This window comes from Camelus ferus, chromosome 1, assembly GCF_009834535.1.
Source record: "Camelus ferus isolate YT-003-E chromosome 1, BCGSAC_Cfer_1.0, whole genome shotgun sequence".
NCBI lineage: Eukaryota > Metazoa > Chordata > Mammalia > Artiodactyla > Camelidae > Camelus > Camelus ferus.
The window spans coordinates 67,082,841-67,102,990 of record NC_045696.1 but is presented as its reverse complement, the minus strand read 5'-3'; the positions used below and the strand labels follow the sequence as shown (position 1 = coordinate 67,102,990).

General features: G+C 40.0%; 1 long non-coding RNA gene across 2 annotated transcripts in view; it reads right to left on the bottom strand.

Moving 5' to 3' along the window:
- Window positions 1-18,742, bottom strand: part of LOC116664339 — a 32,222-nt gene extending 13,480 nt beyond the window's left edge. For both annotated transcript variants that reach the window (XR_004320819.1, XR_004320820.1), the window contains exons 1-2: window positions 18,539-18,742; window positions 17,672-17,773 (exon numbers count right to left, since the gene is read on the bottom strand). This is a non-coding gene — a long non-coding RNA (uncharacterized LOC116664339). The remainder of the gene's footprint in view (window positions 1-17,671; window positions 17,774-18,538) is intronic.
- Window positions 18,743-20,150: the final 1,408 nt, after the last annotated feature.

The following is a 20,150-nucleotide window of genomic DNA, read 5'->3' as shown; positions in this document are numbered from 1 at the left end:
TTTGGCACAACATTGTAAGATGTCTATAACTCAATAAAAAAAAAAAGTTAAAAAAAAAAGAGCCTGGATCTTTTAGAAATGTATAATGAAGGTTCTGACATAGATTGCCTTTGCCATAGAAGCAATACGCCTAGAATGGTTTCCATATTAACATACTGACCATGGTTAGATAAAAACCTGGAAATAGAGACAAGAGGTGACAAGCTAGTGAGTTTCTGAGAAAGTGACTTCCGTTCCTCAATGGTTATCTCAGTGAGACTCAGGAGGTGAGTGGTTAAGGATTGCACTTTCCCCAGATGAGGTGATCTGAGATCAACAGCTGGCCAGGAACCTACACACTGAGTGGATTCTGGCAGGTTCTAGGGTACTTTGTCCAGCACAAGGGAGCAACAATGAACAAGGATTAGGGCTGTATCATGTCTGGGTGAAAAAGACCAAAGATATACCTCAGAAGTGTCTGCAGTCTCTGAGTGGTATGGAAGGTATTGGCAATGACCCATGCATTCTCTTTGGAGGGTTCAGAGACAGCAGCCTGTGAATTTGGAAAAGTCTCATGGTCAGAAGAAAGCAGTGTCAAGGCAGAACGTGACATGGGACATAGGCGATTGTGGGATTTCAGTTAGTGAATGTTTATTGAGTGCTGACTAAGTGCCAGATACTGTTCTAGCCATTTGGGATAAAATAATGAAAAAAAAAACAGATGAAAATTTCTACCTTTAGGAAGCATTTTGGTGATGGGAGCGAGGGGAGAGAAGGGGAAATAAACACAACAGAAGAATACTCAAGAAGTTGAAGAGTGCTATGGAAAAATAAAGTTGGGTGGAGAGGGTTGGAGGGAGGGGGTTGATTCTGAATATAGTAATCAAGGAAGGTCTCATTTAATACAGACTTGAAGAGAATGATAAAGAGAATCATGGGGATCCTGAGAACACCCAGTGCAAAGGTCCTGAGGCAGGAATGTGTTTAATGCATTTAAGGAACCAAGTTGGCCAGTATACCTGCAGGTAATGAGTTAAGGAGCAAACAGGAGAAGTCGAGGTTGGGCAGGCCACATGCATCTAAATCCCACTGAACCATGTGGGTGACTGTAAACTTTGGCTCTTACTCTCAATGAGATGGGAAGTCTTCCACTGTTTTGTACAGAGGGGTGACATGATCTGACTTAATTTTTAACAGGATCACTTTAGTTGCTCTGAATGAAAATAGTTTCTAGATGTCAAGGAGGAAACAGAGGCAGCAGGAATGAAGCTAAGGCAATGGTCCCAGGTGAGCTATGATGGTGGCTTGGATCAGGGTGCCACAGTGTAGATTAATATGAGTGGTTGGACTCTGGATGTATTTGGAAGTTGGAGCACCAGCTCTTTACTATAGGATAAATATGGACTCTTAGAAAGAGAAAGTCAAAGACAAGGCCATACGTTTTGGCTTGAGCAACTAGACGAATAGAATTGCCATTTCCAGAGTTTGGGAAGATTGAGAAAGAAGAAGGCTTGGGGCTATAAGGTATTAGGAACTGATCTGGGATGTGTTAAGTGTGGGATGTCCATTTTGCTGTTGGGAGGTGGCAGGATCTGGTGAATAAGTGAAGGGGTTGGTTAGGAAGAAAGACAATAGAACACATGGCATTGAAGGTGGTAGGTAGAAATGCAAACAGCTTAGCTAGTATCAGCTTGCACTGATAAAAGTCTGGGCCCAGAGGCTTTCTACACGATGGAACATAAGCCTTTTCGAAGCTCAGAGGCACCCTTGCAAAGAACAGAAGGGAAATCATGAATGAACAGACTTTAAATTTAAAGTAACTAAGTTTACCCAGAATGGCAAAAATTGTTATTTTTGCCACTAGGCAGAACTAGGACTTCAATGAAGATTATAAACAAATGTATTATCATTTTCTTTGTGTATCTCTGTTTTCTGTGTTGGAAATACCGTATGTGCTACACATTTTAATAGCACGGGTGAAGGACAGACAATATAATGAGCGTATGAGCTTCATGAAAGAATAAATGGAGAGGTAACTTTGAAAGCAGAATGGAACATATAAGATCAAGGAATGAGCTGGGGGGCTCACATCACCTGAGGTGGGAGCTGGTCAATGGCCCTGCTCTTTGTGTCTCATAAGAAAATATCCAGATGGCAGGTCATCAATCTAGGGACCAGACTTTCCAGTGACACCAACAATCAGAGGAATCTCCAGGGACCAGGGCTGAAACCTCTTCTTGTGAGGGAGTCACCTGCGGAAGATCTAAGTGGAATCAGCTGTAGCGTCTTCACACATCTGAAGAGCGGGCATGCGGAGGCGGTTATACCTGTGCTCTGAGGGTGAGATTAGGGCCGATCTTATGGGAGTTCCAGGAAAGGTGATTTCATAAGGTCAACTAAACAGTGTTGTTCAAAGATGGGATGAACTCCTCCTAGTTAGTAAGATCTTTGTAGAGACAGTTTTCAAGCACAAATTCCAGAGCCATTTGGCAGAGAACTGTAAAGAGAGGGTCCCACATTAGGTTCCTAGCCTGAGATTCTGTTAGCTAGTGATGGCGCTGTGGAAACATCGCCTGAGACAGATGCTGTCTCTAAAGAATCAGCAAGCCATGGGGAAGACCAGAAATGAGGACAAAACTCGTCAAGTCATTCATGTGGTGTGCACTGAGCAACACATGATGACTGGCCACACAATCTAGCACAGACCTTCACTGGCTGATTTGATAGGAAGATTTTAGGTTTATTTTAAACACAGAGACTTGAATATTGCCTAAATATTGGATAATTTGGCAGGTAAGTGTAGCTTCAGAAGAGTTCTTATTCTCGCTTTTTTATAAACATACACAAGCAAAGAAAAAAAATGTTTCTAAAGGAGGTTTTAAAGGATCAGAAGCTGGGATTGAAGAGGCAGCCACAAAGCTCCATTTGACTGTGGGGTGTCATTTTTCAAATGGCTCCTAATCACATTCCCGAGCCTGTCTGGAAGGGCCAAAATATTCGTGTTCTTAGGAGCGAGGCAGTTAAGTGATTACTGTCTCATGCAAACGCGCCTTGGTTTCAACGCTGAGGTCGACACAGCAAAATTACAGCCTCTGTCCTTAAGTTGGCCTCAGACATTTTTTTGACAAACAAAAAGGCTACAATCATGTCACTAAGGCATGTGTAGAACTCAGGGTAGAACTTAGAATCTTGTCTCCATTGCATATAATCCTCCTTTGAATGCAGAGTTTAGACACTGGCCAGTCACCTTTTTTGTCCAGAAATGTCACATTTTTCATCCATTCATTTAGCAAATTCTCTTTTAGTACTTCCTGTGTAGCAGTTGTCGTGTTATCACTGTGGGGTTAGAAGACGAGGTGGGCAATGTCCTGGCCTCAGGGAGCTCACAGTGGGAGTGAAAATCCAGGAAGCCAACAAGAAAAAAATGCATGCTCTGTGTTACCATGGAGTCCTGGGAGCTGTTAGTGGTAGTGGTCAACCTCAGGGGGTTGACACAAGCCAACATTTAAAGGTTATTAGATTTTAGGTAAAAAGGCAAAGATGGAAGGTTGTGTCTGGCAGAAAAAGTAAAACGTATTAAGGTCTGGACGCATAGAAAAGTACGAAGGATTAATATCTCAGGCTGGCTGGAGGCAAAGTTGGGTGGATATAGCGGGTGACAGATGAGGCCAGATGGGTAGAATGGGGCCAGATCCTAAAGGACTTTGTGCACCAACGGGAAGAGTTAGAATTACATCCCGACTTGAATCTTTAGCGGAGGTACTGGGGATCAAACACAGGATCTTGTGCACGCTAAGCATACCCTCTACCACTGAGTTATACCCACTCCCCCTAGAATTACATTCTGAAAGTGATGGGAATCATTCCTATTTTATAGGGTTGTTGAAAATGCAGTGAGATAATACATGTGAAAATGTTTTATAGGAACATGTGTATTTAGAAATCTGTTTATATTTACTGTCGCTTCAGTTTTGTGGGGGAAGATCCTTGGACCACAAGACAATACAAATCAAAAGACTGCAAGAAGAGATAAGCACAAAGATTTCTGTGTCGGGAAAGGGCTCAGTGAGAGACAAAGCCAAGTAAGCTCAGAGTAGTGAGGCAAGAAGACACCCTAATGCTGTCCAGTAGCCCAGGTCTGATGTGGACACCTCAGAAGCAAGCACTTGTATCTGTACAGAATGTGACTCCTTTCAATTTGCACTGGACGTTAAAGATTATAGACCAAGTTAACTTACTTGTGTGGCAACCCTGGAAGAGTCTAGGCGTGCCCTGGTGATTGAGATTTCAATTTTTAGAAAAGTGTAACATGAAAATAAAATAATCTAAAAGAAACTGTTGTGACAGGAAAAAAAAATACTAGAATCCAGAGTCAGATAGAATCTGAACTACATTTGAATCCTGGTGACCTCCTTTTTGCCTTATTCTTCTCCGTTGTAATTGAATGTATTGAGATATAATTAGCATTTCGACAAATAAATTCACCATGTAACCACTACCTAAGTTAAGGTACAGAACATTTCCATCCACCTAAAAAGTTGCCTCACGCCATTTTGTCCACAATCCACTCTCACTTCCAGCCTCAGATTTCTGACACTATGAATAGTTTTGTTTTTTCTAAGATTTCATATAAATGGAATCATAAGTATTATTTTTGTATGACTTCTTTCATTCAGTGTATTATTTTGAGATTTATCATGGTACTGTGGACATCAGCAATTTTATTCTTTTTTTTTTTTGTGGCATAGCTGTCCACCTCGTGGTTGTACCACAATTTGTTGATCCATGAACTGTTGATAGATAGATGGATTGTTTCAAATTTTTGGCTTATTCTTTTTTTAGTAAATTCTGTTGGCCAGGATGACAGAGATGGGGCTTCCAGGCACGAAGTGTCAGTCTTACTACAGTAGTTTAAAAGGAGAATTTGGCAGTACCTATTAATTTTAAAATTTCCATCATTTTTAATTTTTTATTTAGCAGGTCTACTCTTTACAAAATACTCACACAAGTCAGTAGGCCATCAGTATGAAGCATTTAAACATTTTTTCTACACTTAGTCCTCTAGAATTTCCATCCTTTCTATGCAGGGTTTTTGCTGTTTTTTGCGTCCTTACCTTTTACTCCTTCCTGGTGCTGCACTTTTTTAGCTGAACTGGATGGTGATTTAGAAAGGAATGCATTTTTTAATGTACCCATTTCCTTATCCAAAAGAACTAGCTATCTATATATTCTGTGTATTTATAGTTACATTGTTAGTATCTGGAAGTTTTGATTACTTCATAGCTGCTAACTTTGGTTTGCTTTTTCATCCATGATTCTGAATTTGCCCAGAATGTAAGAAATCACACAGGGAGTTTGTTAAAGAGGGCCTGTTGAAAATGTTAGTATTTCTTGCCACTCTCTCTGGCATCCTGGGACACTCATTACTCAGCTGCGTTTTAGCCAAATGCTTTTCAAAGCATTTTTTTTTCCAGAGTCATCTAATAAGTTTACCCTGTTAAGTGTTCACTATAATTTTTCTCATTTTACGATTGATGGAATGTAGTCATGAAGCAAGCAGATATCCTCCAGAGAGGAGGACCAGGCAATGGCAGAGCACTGGGTCCAGGGAACGCCCGGCCCAGTCTTGGCATCTGCACGCTCCAGCTGTCCACCTGAGTGCACGTCACCAGGCCCAGAATGTCTACTGCCATCCACAAAGAGTAAAGTTTTAAGGCAGTTAGTTGTATAAGTCAATGACATGAGTCAAAGTCAGATCCTGGTAATAGGAAAGTCTAGATCTGAAACTTCATCTCCCATTATTATATACGAACTCAGTCATTCACCCTTTTATTCAAGCTTGCCTTTCCTGAGCGCAAAATGTGAGTATTGTTCATCTTTCATGCCCAAGCCCAGGCCTGGTAGGTGCATCAGAAGCAGGAACACTGTGACCTGCCAGAACGCGAAGGATTAAATGTGTCCAAGGAGTTGGACCACGAAGCAGTAACATTTTTCTTAAACAATTATCATTTAGTCATCTGTCTTCAAATCAAGGGCTTCTCCACCCTGGCTTGGCCAGAAAGAGATTGATTTTGGATCCAGATGTCTTCTCCCTTTCCTTCACAGGAAAGAAGAGCTGGGTTGAAGCAGGTTGTGCAAAAGCAGTTGAAGGGATGAGACTCAGTCATAAATATTAGTGGCCCGTGGTTCCCTGTGGTAACTCCACAGACGCTCAGGAGCATCCGCGTGGTCTAGTGCATAAAAAATTCCCATCTCAACGACCATCTGCTCCCATTTCTTTAAATAATAAAGCCACCACAATCCTTCTGAGTTTGCTCCCCTTGCCGGGGAGATTCAGAGATCTCTAGAGCCTGAGCTTGAAAAACTCATGCAGCCTCTCTGCTTCACGGGCCCAGATATAGCCCCTCATCCCTGGCCCTCTGAACGTTTGCACACTCTGTTAGAGAGAGGTTAATTGATTCATTAAAAGACCACAGAGCTACTTATTATGACTTTTTAAAAATGAGTTCCTCCCAAGCACACGGAGCTAATGTGAAATTCCCAGGCATTGACGATTATTCTAGAATTTGAATCATGATTAGCTTTTCCTGTCTCATACAGGAGAGCTAAGAGAGTACATCTAAACTTCTAAAAACACAGATACTGTAGAAGAAAGGGTCATCTTTATGAACCAAGAGGTTAAGACAATAAAAAAAGGCATAGTTTCTAGTTCCCCTGTCACCCAAAGTCCTGCTGGACCAGGCTTTGTCCCTTCCCAGCCCGGGTATTAAATTAACTGCAGGCAGCCCAGAAGCTGTATCTATTTCAAGGTCGCAGCCTCGGCTGTGCCTTTTTTTTTTTTTTAAATCTGAACTGTTGGGAGGGAGAGGGGTTTGGGAGGGCGGAGAGACAGAAGGTAGAAGAGGAGAGAAGGGGGGGTTATTTCAGGCCTTGCTTCTCTAAGCCTTCAGCGTCTGAGCCCCAGGACAGACCTTCCTGTTGTGAAATACTGGACCAGTTGTTGCGGTCTGAAGATAAACAACATTCCAGTAGTTCCCCTAGAGGCTACCCGAGGCCTTGTGCTTTTTAACGTTTCCCGGGCCCTGCGACAATCCAGGAGCCCAGAATTACTGCATCACCAGCTGCAGCACACACAGCAGTTCCGTGGTCTCTGTGCTCTTAAACTGGGTTATGGTAACGAGCCCAGGGTGAGATGGGGATGCCTCTGCCGGGTCGTTAAGCCCATGAAACACTGGCATCTTTTGTGTAGCTTTGGACGCCCAGCTGCACTGACTGGAGGTTTGTTAGAACAAGGGCTCCTTGCCCTGATGTGTGAGGTTTCTGTCTTCATTAAAGTTTGAGGCTGAATTAGGACTCACCGGGGTTACGTAAGGGCGCATTTAGAAACCAGATGCAAGCTGTTAGCAAAATCAAACTGGGTTCATCACAAAAGGGTTGGGCCCCAGGTTGCTGTGCCCAATAGAACAAGCATTTCAAATGAATTTCTCATAAGTTCTTGGTTCTTATATGGGTAGGCGTGGCTTTAAAGGCCATAAAACCGCAACAAATCAAAGAATAGCTCAGACTTGCCTTTCGCTTTATGACTGAGGATTTGAGGGATGATTCATGGACTGTGAAAGTCGGCCCTGGTCCCTGGCTTAGCTCTACCTGCAAACACCATCGGGGCCAACAAATTCAGGGCCACATATTCTCTGCTTTCTGGTCACTTTCTAGAATTAATCAGTTGTACTCAAACCCATTATTATAATTGCTCCCCACGATCACCTATAGGGCATGTAAAGGGGGTATTATTAACCTCATTTTAATAATAAGAAACAGAAGCTCAGAGAGATGACGATTTTTCCAAAATTTTTAGAGTATGAGTAAAATAATTTTAATTTTTGTTGCCATTAGTTATTATTTTACCTTTTGTGTGTGTATATGTATGTATAACTACTAATTCAATAGGTTTAAGATGATTATGGCAGGCAGACATCTAAAGTGCCCCACTGGGATTTCTGCCTCCTTTACTCTTCTACAAAGAGAAAAAAAAACATTTTGCGGGGATATAGCAACAACTTTACTAATAGGTTCTGGGTGTTGCAATATGGGATAGTTTGAATAAATGGCTTAAAGACTTAAACATAAGACAAGACACTATAAACCTCCTAGAAGAAAACATAGGCAAAACATTCTCTGACATAAATCTTAACAATATTCTCCTAGGACAGTCCACCTAGGCAACAGAAATAAAGGCAACAATTAACAAATGGGGCCTAATTAAACTTATAAGATTTTGCACAGCAAAGGAAACCATAAGTAAAACAAAACAACAACCTACAGAATGGGAGAAAATATTTGCAAATGATGCAACTTGTGACAAAGGTTTAATTTCCAGAATATATAAACAGCTCATATAACTTAATAACAACAACAACAAAATAAGCAATCCAATCCAAAAATGGGCAGAAGACCTAAACAAGCAATTCTCCAGTGAAGACATACAAATGGCCAATAGGCACATGAAAAAATGCTCAATATCACTAATTATCAGAGAAATTCAAATCAAAACTAAAATGAGGTATCATTTTACACCAGTCAGAATGGCCATGATTCAAAAATCCACAAACAATAAATGCTGGAGAGAGTATGAAGAAAAGGGAACCCTCCTACACTGTTGGTGGGAATGTACTTTGGTGCAGCCATTATGGAAAACAGTATGGAGATTTCCTCAAAAAACTAAAAATAGACCTACCAAATGATCCAGCAATCCCACTCCTGGGCATGTATCTGGAGGGAGCTCAAATTTGAAAAGATACATGCACCCCAGTGTTCATAGCAGCACTATTTACAATAGCCAGGGCATGGAAACAACTTAAATGTCCATCGACAGATGACTAGATAAAGAAGCTGCGGTGTATTTATACAATGGAATACTACTCAGCCATAAAAAAGAATAAAATAATGCCATTTGCAGCAACATGGATGAAACTAGAGATCGTCATTGTAAATGAAATAAGCTAGAAAAAGAAAAATACCACATGATTTCACTCATACGTGGAATCTAAGGGAAAAAAAAGAGGACACTAATGAACTCAGCTATAAAACAGAAACAGACTTGCAGATGTAGTAAACCATCTTATGGGGGCAAAAGGGTGGGAAGGGATAAATTTGGGAGTTTGACATTTGCAGATGTTAGTCACTTTATAAAAAAATAAATTAAACAAAACAAATTTCTTCTGTATAGCACAAGGAGCTATATTCAGTATCTTGTAATAACCTTTAATGAAAAAGAATATGAAAACGAATATAAGTATGTATATGCATGACTGGGACATTGTGCTGTACTGTGAGAAATTGACACATTGTAACTGACTGTACTTCAATAAAACAATTAAAAAAGAATTGAATGCATAATTTCCCAAAAACCCAAAACATCATAAAATAATAGAAAATGACTGAAAAGAAAAATGACTATTTTAATCATTAACAAATAAATACAATACTATAAGCAGCATCTTCTTAAGAAAACTTGACACCTGTCACGCCCAATTTTTGAAACAATGACATAATAGTAACAAATTACAGACAACTGAGAAAATAAATAGTAATAATGAAAAGATATATTCAATCATCAAGCTAAATGGTCATTTATTTCTAGGGCATAAAAACAGTTAAAGAGAGCAACGACTGTAATGTGATGGCAGATTCACATTATAAGGAGTAGAGCTTGAGGAGGAGGTTAAAAAAAGAAAGAAATATAATCACAGTAAAAAGGCCTCACGTGTATAATGCCATATAGTTTTCCAAATTATTATAGATGATTTCTTTTAATATTTACAAAAATTCTGTGATGTAGTGAAGGAGGCAAGGTGGAGATTATTATTTCCATTTTATAGACATGGAAACTGAGGACCAGAGATGTTAATGGTCTTGTCTAAGGTCAAAGGACAGAGAAAAGGCTAAAAATTAGATCTTGCACTTGGAGCTTTTCATTTGTTTTTATGCATTTATTGCTTAGCATTTTATAACAGTATGCATGTCAAAATCTATATGTGCTTACAAATGTATAACAGCGTTTTGATGGCCAATAAATATGGACATATAGGAAAAAAGTAAGATGTTAAGTTTTTAAAGCAGCAATGAAGTAATTGCAAAATAATTTTACTTTCCATTAAAAATCAATAAAAACTTTTCTAATTAAACTAGCATTTGAATAATTCGAGAACTGTGTCGTATAAACACTTTTCTCTCTTCTTTAAAAAATGTTTAATATTCATTTTATTTTCAGGGATGAGAAGTCTAGCATCTATAAAATTTGCCTATAAAAGGGGATTTTTCTCTTTATATAAAAATCAAAGTCAGGTAAGGATTAAACTGAAGATGATTGTTTACATTCTGTTTTTGAAATGTACACTAATGTGTGACGTGGACTTATCAGACCACCAGGCACATTTTGCCAGAAAAGGTGTGATGAGAACACATTGAGCAGACAGATAGAAGGAGGGTGTGGCATATGGTGCTGAGGAGCCAATAGGAATGGCAGCCCCGACCCTGTAACTAAGGGGAAAACAGGAGTTCTAACTCCCCACTCCAAGCTGATTGTCCAGGGCCAGTGGGATCAGTAGATGTCAGAGTTTAAAGATCCCCTGGTTCATTTATAGACAGAAAAATATGAAGCTAAAGAAAGAGAGATACTTGCAGATTATCAGGAAGAATAACCATTTTCCATGACTTCCACTCTCAGCTTCGCCCACCCCCTCGTATTTAGAGGAATAACGTAGGAGCCGGTGGTGAGAGCAGCAAGAACTGGGTGTGTGCTACGTTATTCCTGCGGCCTCTGGGATCTTCCCCACGCCTCCCGTCTTTCCCAGGGGCAAGTGGGATTGACCTACAGCCCACCATGCAGTTCCTTGCACTGAAACTTGCTCATCCATCTCCACGATCCCCTGCCTGGTTAGCTAGTGTCTGTCACTGTGATGTGAGGGAAAATGCAATGTGCTGGTGCTCAGAAGTTCCACATTCCACCTATGAAATCCAAGACCAGTTCCTTAACTTTACAGGGCCTTAGTTTTTTTCACCCCTTACATGAGGTTAAACAGTTCCTACCATGACACCGTCCCACATTTTATGAGGATTAAATCAGTTGGAGGGTATTAAGGTTTGTAAACCCTGAGGAACAGCATAGGTGTTAATTAACACCATCTGTTCCCGAGGGGAGTGTGGAATAGTGGTTAGATGCTCAGGAGCTACAACTAAACCAAGTGTGTTTGAATGCTGCTTTTGCCACTTATAAGCTGTTGAAACTCAACGTGCGTTGTGCGACTTTGCTAAATCTCAGGTTCTTCATTCTGAAATGGCAATAACAGTAATAGTTGCTACCTCCCCTCCATGGATGGCTTTGAGGGTTGAGTTAGCCAATGCCACAGTGGCCGACACAGAGTGAGCAATCAGCACGTTTCCATTACTGTGACATCACATCTACCAACTGCTGTGATTCTCAAAATCTGGAAAAATCTGGAAAAGCAGGCCTTTCTCGAAGTCCACACTAGAATTCCTTACACCGAGGCAATCGCCCGGGTGCTTTTTTGAGCTAATCCCTAACTACCCCTGGGAATCTCATTACTCCTAAGGTTTTAGATGCAGTTATTTTTATAGTGGGCTGTCGGAGTGAAAAAAAAAATCAATAGAATTTTTTTTCCATATATTTTCTTACTTCTGTGTTACCTCTAATTTTTCCTGGGAGGATCATGCACTTTGCAGGGGTCGGGGTGGGGGTGGGAGTATCTGAGGAAAGGGAACAAAACAGACTGGGATAGATTACCAGACTGGGGATCTAGTCTTAAGTCTGCCCCTAAGTCGTGGTGTGATCTGTCACCTTAGGTTTCTTTCCTGGGAATTCCAGTTTCCCATTGCTGGAACGAGGAGGGTAAGATTAGAGTTCCTCAGTGAGGTATAATAGTCATGCAGGAGCATCTAGCAAAGTTTCTGGCACATTCTCTCCTTCTTTCCTTTTACAGGAATTTCTAGTTCTAATATTCTGTAATTTTAGAATTGTGTCTTTTGGCAAAGTCAGACCTCTCTGTCTTAGCTATGTAGAGGTGTTTTAGCATAAGGGCAGAACATAGTGGAAAAGGTCCTAGGAAAACAGGTGGTTTCTTGGTCTTAGAAACTCTTTCCTAGTCTACCTCTCAGACAGTTCCTTTCATGATAATTTTCTGATATCTTTCCAGTTGAGGCCATGATACTCTTGGATACAAAGCCAAAGCCATATGTCCTTTGAGTCATTCTCCCCAAAGTGGTGATCCTTATCCTGATGGCCAGTCATACAGAATAATCCACCAGAGTCCTTTGGAAACCAATGTTTATTAAAGGAGGGTGGACCGCATTGAGCCAGCCCTGTAGACCACACAGAGAATCGAACTTAGAAGCCTCGCTTAATTAATTGCTCTAATTGGCTCTTCTAACCAGCCAGCAGCTTCACTACAAAGATAGTATCTGTGAGAGCTGAGAAAGAATCTTAGGTATCTTCTCTAAACAAGCTCCTCATTTCATAGGAAGGGAAACCAAGGATGAGAGAGCACAAGTGACTGCCCAGGGGTCAGAGGTCAGTGGGAGAGGTAGCCGTGAGGCTGGATCTCCCGACTCCCAGCCATTATAGCACCAGCACCTTAAAGTCATGTCACACGATGGAGAACAAGTTTTCCTTCATGTTAAACTTATCTTCCTTCCACCAAATTTTCCAATTTTCCAAATCTCCTCCAGACACTCAAGTTTAGTAACTTAATGGACAATGTTTTGTACTCCTTAAACGAAAGGCACTGCCAAGGCTGTTTAAAATGGCCCGGAGATGGAGTCTGCTGTCCTTGCACTGGTCCCATCTCTGGTCAGACACCATTCACCAAATGGCATCTCAGTGCATGGATTTCAGGGTTTTGTCCTATGGATTTAGTTGGTCTGCTGTCCCTGCTGCTGGAGGTACAGGTTATCCAGTCTTTTGCCTCTGTTGCCCCTGTGGGGAGACTTGTGCCTGGTAATGTCAGGGTGTAGGTCCTGCAGAACCCAGGTAGAACAAGGTGTGAGAGGTCACGGGGATGCCTGTTGACTAGGGTGATGGGTTTATGGAGAATCCTGAGGAAGCTGAGGAATATCGTGTACACAGAGCAGAGGTTCTTAATCTTAAGCATCAGAATCACCTAGAAGGCTGGTTAAAACACAGATTTGGGGCCCTACCCCCAAATTTTCTGATTCAGTAGAGCTGAAGGGGTCCAAAAATTGCATTTCTATCCATTTCTCTAGTGATGCTGGTGCTAATGGTCTGGGGGCCACACTTGGAGATCCACTGGCCTACAGTGTAGTGTTGATGTGCACAGCTGATATCCTGCCACACACAGCTGATGTCCAATAATTTGAATGGAATATAAAGAATTCTGGAGGCTCTCTCTGTAATGGGCTCCCTGGGCAAGGACTTCAGCTTTTTTCCTTTGGGTCAACTTGGGTCTTTAACGATCTGGCTAGCATTTAGAAAGGCATCTGATATTCTGGTTTTAATGTAAACACTTCCCACCTGTCCCAAGTATGTGCATCCCTTTCCAAGAGCTTCAACATTTCTGACATTGGCAGAACCCTAATCTCTCTCCTCCCTCCTCACTCTCTCCCTCTCTCGTGGCCAGCATCTGTTCTTTTCACAGCTGTGGCTGTTTCCTTCTGTCTGCCTCTTTCTCTTCTTGTCCCCAGCCTCTCACCAGCCCCTCCCCCAATTTGGATCAAAATACTCTGTTTTTATTTATTTACTCCACAGCTGTCAGTGTTGTGTCTGGGTCACTGCAGTGCAACTTGCAGGGAAATGCGATCCACGAAGAGTCCTTAAAACTGCAGATACACGTAGCAACTAATGTACCCACACTCAATAGCAGACACCTTCCTTGGTCCTTAGGTGGATCTGAAAATGGCTGGCTTAGGGCTGTGTTTCAGGGTGACCCCAGGAGGAATGAAGCCTAATGGTCCTAGGAATTTACACTCAGCCATTTAAAGGTATTGAACAATTCTGAGTATTTAAAACTTTAGCGTGAGAAAAGGAGATGGAATTGTTTGGGAAAAAGAGCTCTAAATTAGGAGTCCGGAAACTAAAGTTCTAATTCGGGCTCTGCTACCAATAAGCTAAGTGACCTGAAGCAAGGCGCCCTCTCTCTCCTTTCTCTCTCTTTCATCCTTAAATTGAAAATAGTGGACTTGATAATTTCCAAAGCCCCACCCTCAGTGGGTCTAAGTAATAAAAATGTGAAGACTCCACTGAGTGTTTGATTTCTATATGGTGGTGCTGCATAGTGTACATAGTGAGCCCAGGTCATGGTCTAGGGAGTTTCCAATCTTTCACTGAGGTAACTGCAGAGCTAGAATATAAGTTAACAAATCAACCAATGAGGGTTTATTCAGCAAGCAAATGTCTAAAGGAGATTTGAGAGAGGCAGCTTGACAGGCTAATTTCACTAGTGGTTGAAAAGGCACTGACTTGGACCAGCCATAGGAAAGGTAATGGATATGAAAGACAAATCATTGTGATACAGAAGGAAAGTGACCAGACTCTGGGAGTCTTGTCCTGTCTTTTGTCCTTCATGTGCATGTTCTGAGCCAAACTGACCTGAAGGGTGAAAAGCAGAGTCATGCAGATAGTAGCGCAGAAAAGATCCAGTGGGTGAACTGAATATTGAATACTGCCTGATAAGACTATTTTATTCAATTGCACTGATTTCTCACATTAGTAGGTAATCTTTCTGGAAAGAGGTTAGTGTCATATAGGCTTAAGGGAAAAAAATTCTTCTTAATGCCCAAAGTGCAATCCTCTGTAAATCTTATTTATTTTTTCTCTTATTGTCTTAATATTTTTTGTTAGTAAGTGGTGACCACCAAAAAAAGATGAAAGATTGCATTAAATTATAATTTACTTTTTAGAGCCGATTGCAATTACAGTACGCAAGCACACCGTCTTTTTCATTTGATGAAGACAATAACCCTACGAGGTTGCCAAGTAATCATTATTCTCATTCTTCACATTAAGAATCTGGGATCAGAGAGGATCGTGGACTTTGTTCACACAGTTAGTGAGTGTGATAATGTCACCAAAATACAGGTTTTAATTTTCATTAATTTAAAAACATTTAATATATCTTGGAAATAGGACTTCCCGGTGTGTGTGAAGATAGTACGTTTTCTGTCCTCAAAGGCAGTTCAGTGAGGAGCGTCAGGGGTGTGAATGAGTGGGTGTTAACAGTGAGTTCCAGATGCTGTGGTGAAAGTACTGTGTCAAGGAGGTGCACAAAGGTGGAAACTTCAGGAAAGGAAGTCACACTGTCTTCTGTTAATCTCTAAGTTATGAAAGTTTCCTGTCTGACAGACATTCAGGCTGCATTTTATTATCTCTATTCCTTAACATCAAACAACTCAATATGTAGCGTCCATACTAATAAAAATTTATATAGAATAAATACTTTCCTCTAGAAATACTGACTATGACACCAATTTCTATAAAATAAATACAACCAATCACGTCCCATAAAGTATAAATCAAATGTATTTCTGTGATGAGAAACATCTCAAAATATGACTTTGAAAATATTTTACTGAAGAAAGAGTAAGGAGAGGGCCAGTTCCAGGCATTCTATGCCATGTTAAGCTATTGGTCTATGGCCAGCAGGTCACCTTTCCTTCACAGGACTTCCTCTATATTGCAGAAACTTTTCAATTTTAGTATTTCCCCAACATGTTAATCATTCTCCTGCCTTCATTTATCACCCTTTATTTTATGTTTTCCTTGTTGGTAAAATCTTAGCAGAAAAAATTCCACTGTGAATAGAGGCCATTTCAAAAGACAGGCTAGTTGTCTTTTTAATACTGTTTTTCAAGTCTTTGACTCCTTTCAGAGTCATGTGTATTTATTTTCATAGAGCATTAGGGCATAACTTTACAAAGATTATATGGAGTGTGGTTGTTTGTAAAATAAATCAATACGCCTGCTTAACATTTCCTCATTACTTTCTTCCAATGAAAGACATGCTCTGAACTTTACATCATGAAAGAATCTTTCCCTGAACATATGTGCAAAATTCCTCCAATAAATACTTACTGAGCGAGAGCAGCTATGCTGGGTGAACTAGTGGAGTTCTCAGAGGAACCTTAGGAATGATTTAATTAAATACTTTTATTTTAGAGAAGTTCAGTAATTACCATAACTTCCCCAACAATTCAGAGGCAGAGATAGCTCTAAAATAGGACACCGCTGATTTCCATCCTCAGAGACTACTTTCCTGTAACTGACTTAAGGTCAATGGTATTTTCAAGCAGGTAATTTTCCCAGTCCCACAATTTCAACACAGACTTAATTTGATCACAGATTCTTTAGAAACTTCTAGTTCACCAGATGCTGTACCAAATCCTGTTGAAGCTATTTGAGAATAGTGATACTTAGAAACCTCAATCAGATACTTACAGATCTCCTAAGCATGTAATTGACAGCAGCATTCTATAGGGCAAAGACCCCTGGTTTGTCCGTCGGTAAAGAATCCCACTAACAATTTTCTGGGAGCCCTTAAGCAGGTCTTCATTTTTCTTTAGTAAAATTATGAGACTGGTTTAAAGATCTCAGTTTTTTTTTCCTTACATTTTGATTCTATAACTAAAATTTGGCTATTGTATAGATTTTCAGGATGATAATGACTATATGAGTCTCATTACCTTAAAGAGTATTTCATGTCATGTGAATTTTAATTGGTGTCTCATTGTTCATTGATTTAAGTATTTAATATAGAATTTTTTTTTAAAATTTTAACAGGCATATATACATATATATTTCTACCTATCTATACTCATCAATGTATGGGGATTTTGAATTGTGTTTACCCAAAGGTAATTGTCCTGTGAAAGAAAAATGTAGTCTTTTCCATGGAAAACCAGTCCACTTAAATCTAACTGTAAATAGACCAATAACACCTCTATACTTTTGTTTATGAAACTGACAGAAGTTTAGCCTTGGGTAAAATCAGCTAGTGCACAGTGAGAGGAATGTGGTGGCCTACACCACCACTGAGAGCAGACTAAAAATTCCTCTTAAGTGGCCTGCAGTTGGAATGGACTGCACCGTAAATTCCTTTCCATATCCAATTCTCATGATTCTGCAATAACTGCACTTCCTGAATGTAAAAATAGGCTGTTAGCAGAGCGGTGGAATGGTGACTCCCTTCCACCCTAGGGAGGAAGGGTCTCTGTTGGGTGAGTAACTTACAAAGCTGGACAAGTCCGATTCCCAACCAGATTTACCTTTTTTCGACTCAAGTGAAATACCCTCACTTGACTTCTTTTTTAAACCACCTAAATTTTGAGGAACTGATATGACTGTGAATGCTGAGATGTAGTGGACACATTCTTGGAAGTGAAAGGTACTCTAAAAATACAGATATCATTGACCTGGCATCAATAGGCTCTCGCTCCATCCCTTCCTTCCCCTCCCCCCACCCCTGCAGTCTATCTTCAGTAAAAGTGCATCCAAATATAAAGTAGATGGGTCGTGTCCCATTCCATGGGATCTTGAAATGTCTGTACTTAAAACGGGATGAGGCTAAAGCTGTATTTGAAGTGTCCTAAACTAGGGCACCGAGAGCAGCTGCTCTTATTTCCAGCTGGTTCCCTCAGCCTGGCAGGGAGGAAGGGCAATAGTTACCTTGACAAATTCTCATTTCCAGGCATTTGGAGATTCAGCTGTGTAGACTGCTCAAGGCAAAAAGCTGACAAGCTCAAAGCAAAAACAAAACAAAACAAAAACCTAAGAAAAACAGAAAGCAAGAATCAGAATAATAATAACAAGAATGATTCCAACATGATTTTTTAAAGGAAATAATCCATCTAAAAGTGTGAATAAAACACATCCCACAATCTATACTCTTCAAAATGACAAATTTGTATATCACTGGATAGCTTGTTTAACTCTGCTGCTTCTGATGTTTGTAGATGTTCATACTCACAAGGAAGAGACAGGTATTCAAAACTTTTCAGGGAGTCTTTGATGACTACCTTTGGAAAATGAGATATATCTATGTAGAGGCTCAGTCTATAGAATCAGGCTTAAAGTAATGAGAAATAACTTACAGATACAGAAAAATTCATCATTTGCTTTATCATTACTATTGCTGTCTACCATTTACTGAGATTCTACCTTACATCAGGGATTGCATTAAAATCTTTACTTATGTTATTTCCATTTTTGCCACAAGCCTATGAAATAAGTCATGATTAGTGTCATTTTACAAATGTAGGAAGCAAAGCTCAGAGAAATTAAATTAACCAAGTTTACACAACTAGACAATGGTGGATCAAGGATTTAAACTCAATCAAATCATACTACAAGCCTGTCTTTAAAAACATGACATTATGTGGCAGGAAAAAAAACTGAAATTACAACTGATATTTTAGTTCCTTAGCCCTAGAATTCCCCTTGATGCCATGATGCTACCCAGCTGAACTAGGTAAATCTAAATTTATTAACTCAGGAATGAAATAGCTGAGCAAGATGAGTGAAAAAAAGACTTACTATTTTGACTTCTGAGCTTTAAAACAGTAGCCCTTGGAGAGAGGCAGAGACCTGCTGGTTTGATACCAATCCCAATTCGTCTTATTCCCAGCCTCCTTTGCAGTTAGGTGTTGCTGTGGAATATGAGTTGAAGTGATGTTCACTGTATCCAGGACAGGGGCATTAAAAAAATAAACACCTTGACATGGGATAATCCATGCTCCTTTTCCCTCCCTGCTGGCTGGCTGACTGGAATGAGAAGACCTGTTTGGCAAACTCAAAGGGTGTTTGTCAGACGTGATGGAGCCCAGTATCTTTGCACGGAGGAGAGCCACAGTTTGGAGGATCAGCAACACCTGTTTCAAACTTTACTTGAAGAAATAAATTTTTACTGTGTCAAGCCACTCCGATTTGGGGTTTATGTATCACACACTAATATAGATGAAAATGGGAAAAATGTTTCAAAAATAGATTTAGAAAGATATTTAATAAATATTTATATGGGAGTGTGGGGCAGGAGGCAGAGTTTTCCCACTTGGAGTCCAGATAAGGATTTCTTGAAAACCTACAGGATAAATGACCTGGTTTCTTCTAGAAAAGATTGTTATTCTGTTTGTTTGTTTGTTTGTTTGGGGGGAAAGGCAGTGGAGGAAAGGAAGGTGTATGAAGATTGATGGAGCCTGCTTATAGATAAAAAATAGATTTCTAAGACATAGCAATCAACAGCAATAAACCCTTCTTGTTTGAATCAAAATTCAGACAAATTGTTTAAAAAACAAAATATTTGTTAGACACTTTAGGTGTGAAATATGTGAATGCTAAGTAGATATTTGATGATACAAGGGAATTATTATTTTTTACTCTAATAGTACATTTTGCTTTTTAAAAGAATTCTTATCATTTAGAGATTGTCTAAATGTTTACAAATGAAATAATATGTTGTCTGGTCTTTCTTTCGTTCGTTCTTTCTTTCTTTCTTTCTTTCTTTCTTTCTTTCTTTCTTTCTTTCTTTTATTTCTTTCTTTCCTTCTTCTTTTTTTTTAAAATACCACCAGTGGGGAATGTGTAGGATTCTAGATAGGACAAGATTGGTTTTGGATAGATGATTGCTAGATCTGGGTAATGGATACATGAGGTTTGTTATACTTTGTCTACTTTTGTATATGTTTGAAACTTTCTATAATTAAAAAAAGTTAAAAAAGAGAAGAAAATATTTCCTAAATTGGGGAGAGAACTAAGTTACAAAACTATGAATATGTAGATATTATGAGACCCTGAAAAAGTTCTTTTGGCATTTTTTTCTACCCCAGATTAAAACCTTGAGAAAGGTCATGGAGTCCTCATACAGGTTTGTAGAACTAGAGAGCTGAGAGGCCTGTGCCTTGCTTCCCAGGAAAGCCTGGGCACGAAGCGAAACCCAGTGTGGAAATGAGTACTTGGTATGCAGGAATAGACCCCTGGCCTCACAGAGTCCCTTCTGGCTCAGTGTGGCTCGAAGCAGCAGAAGGAGACCAAGGAAACGCCGGGAAAGAACCAGACCTCTTGGCCATGAGCATGAGGGATGACCTAGTGGTGACCTGTGTGGACCTAGTGACATGAATCAGGTTCATGGTGGATAGTTCAGTGAATGGTT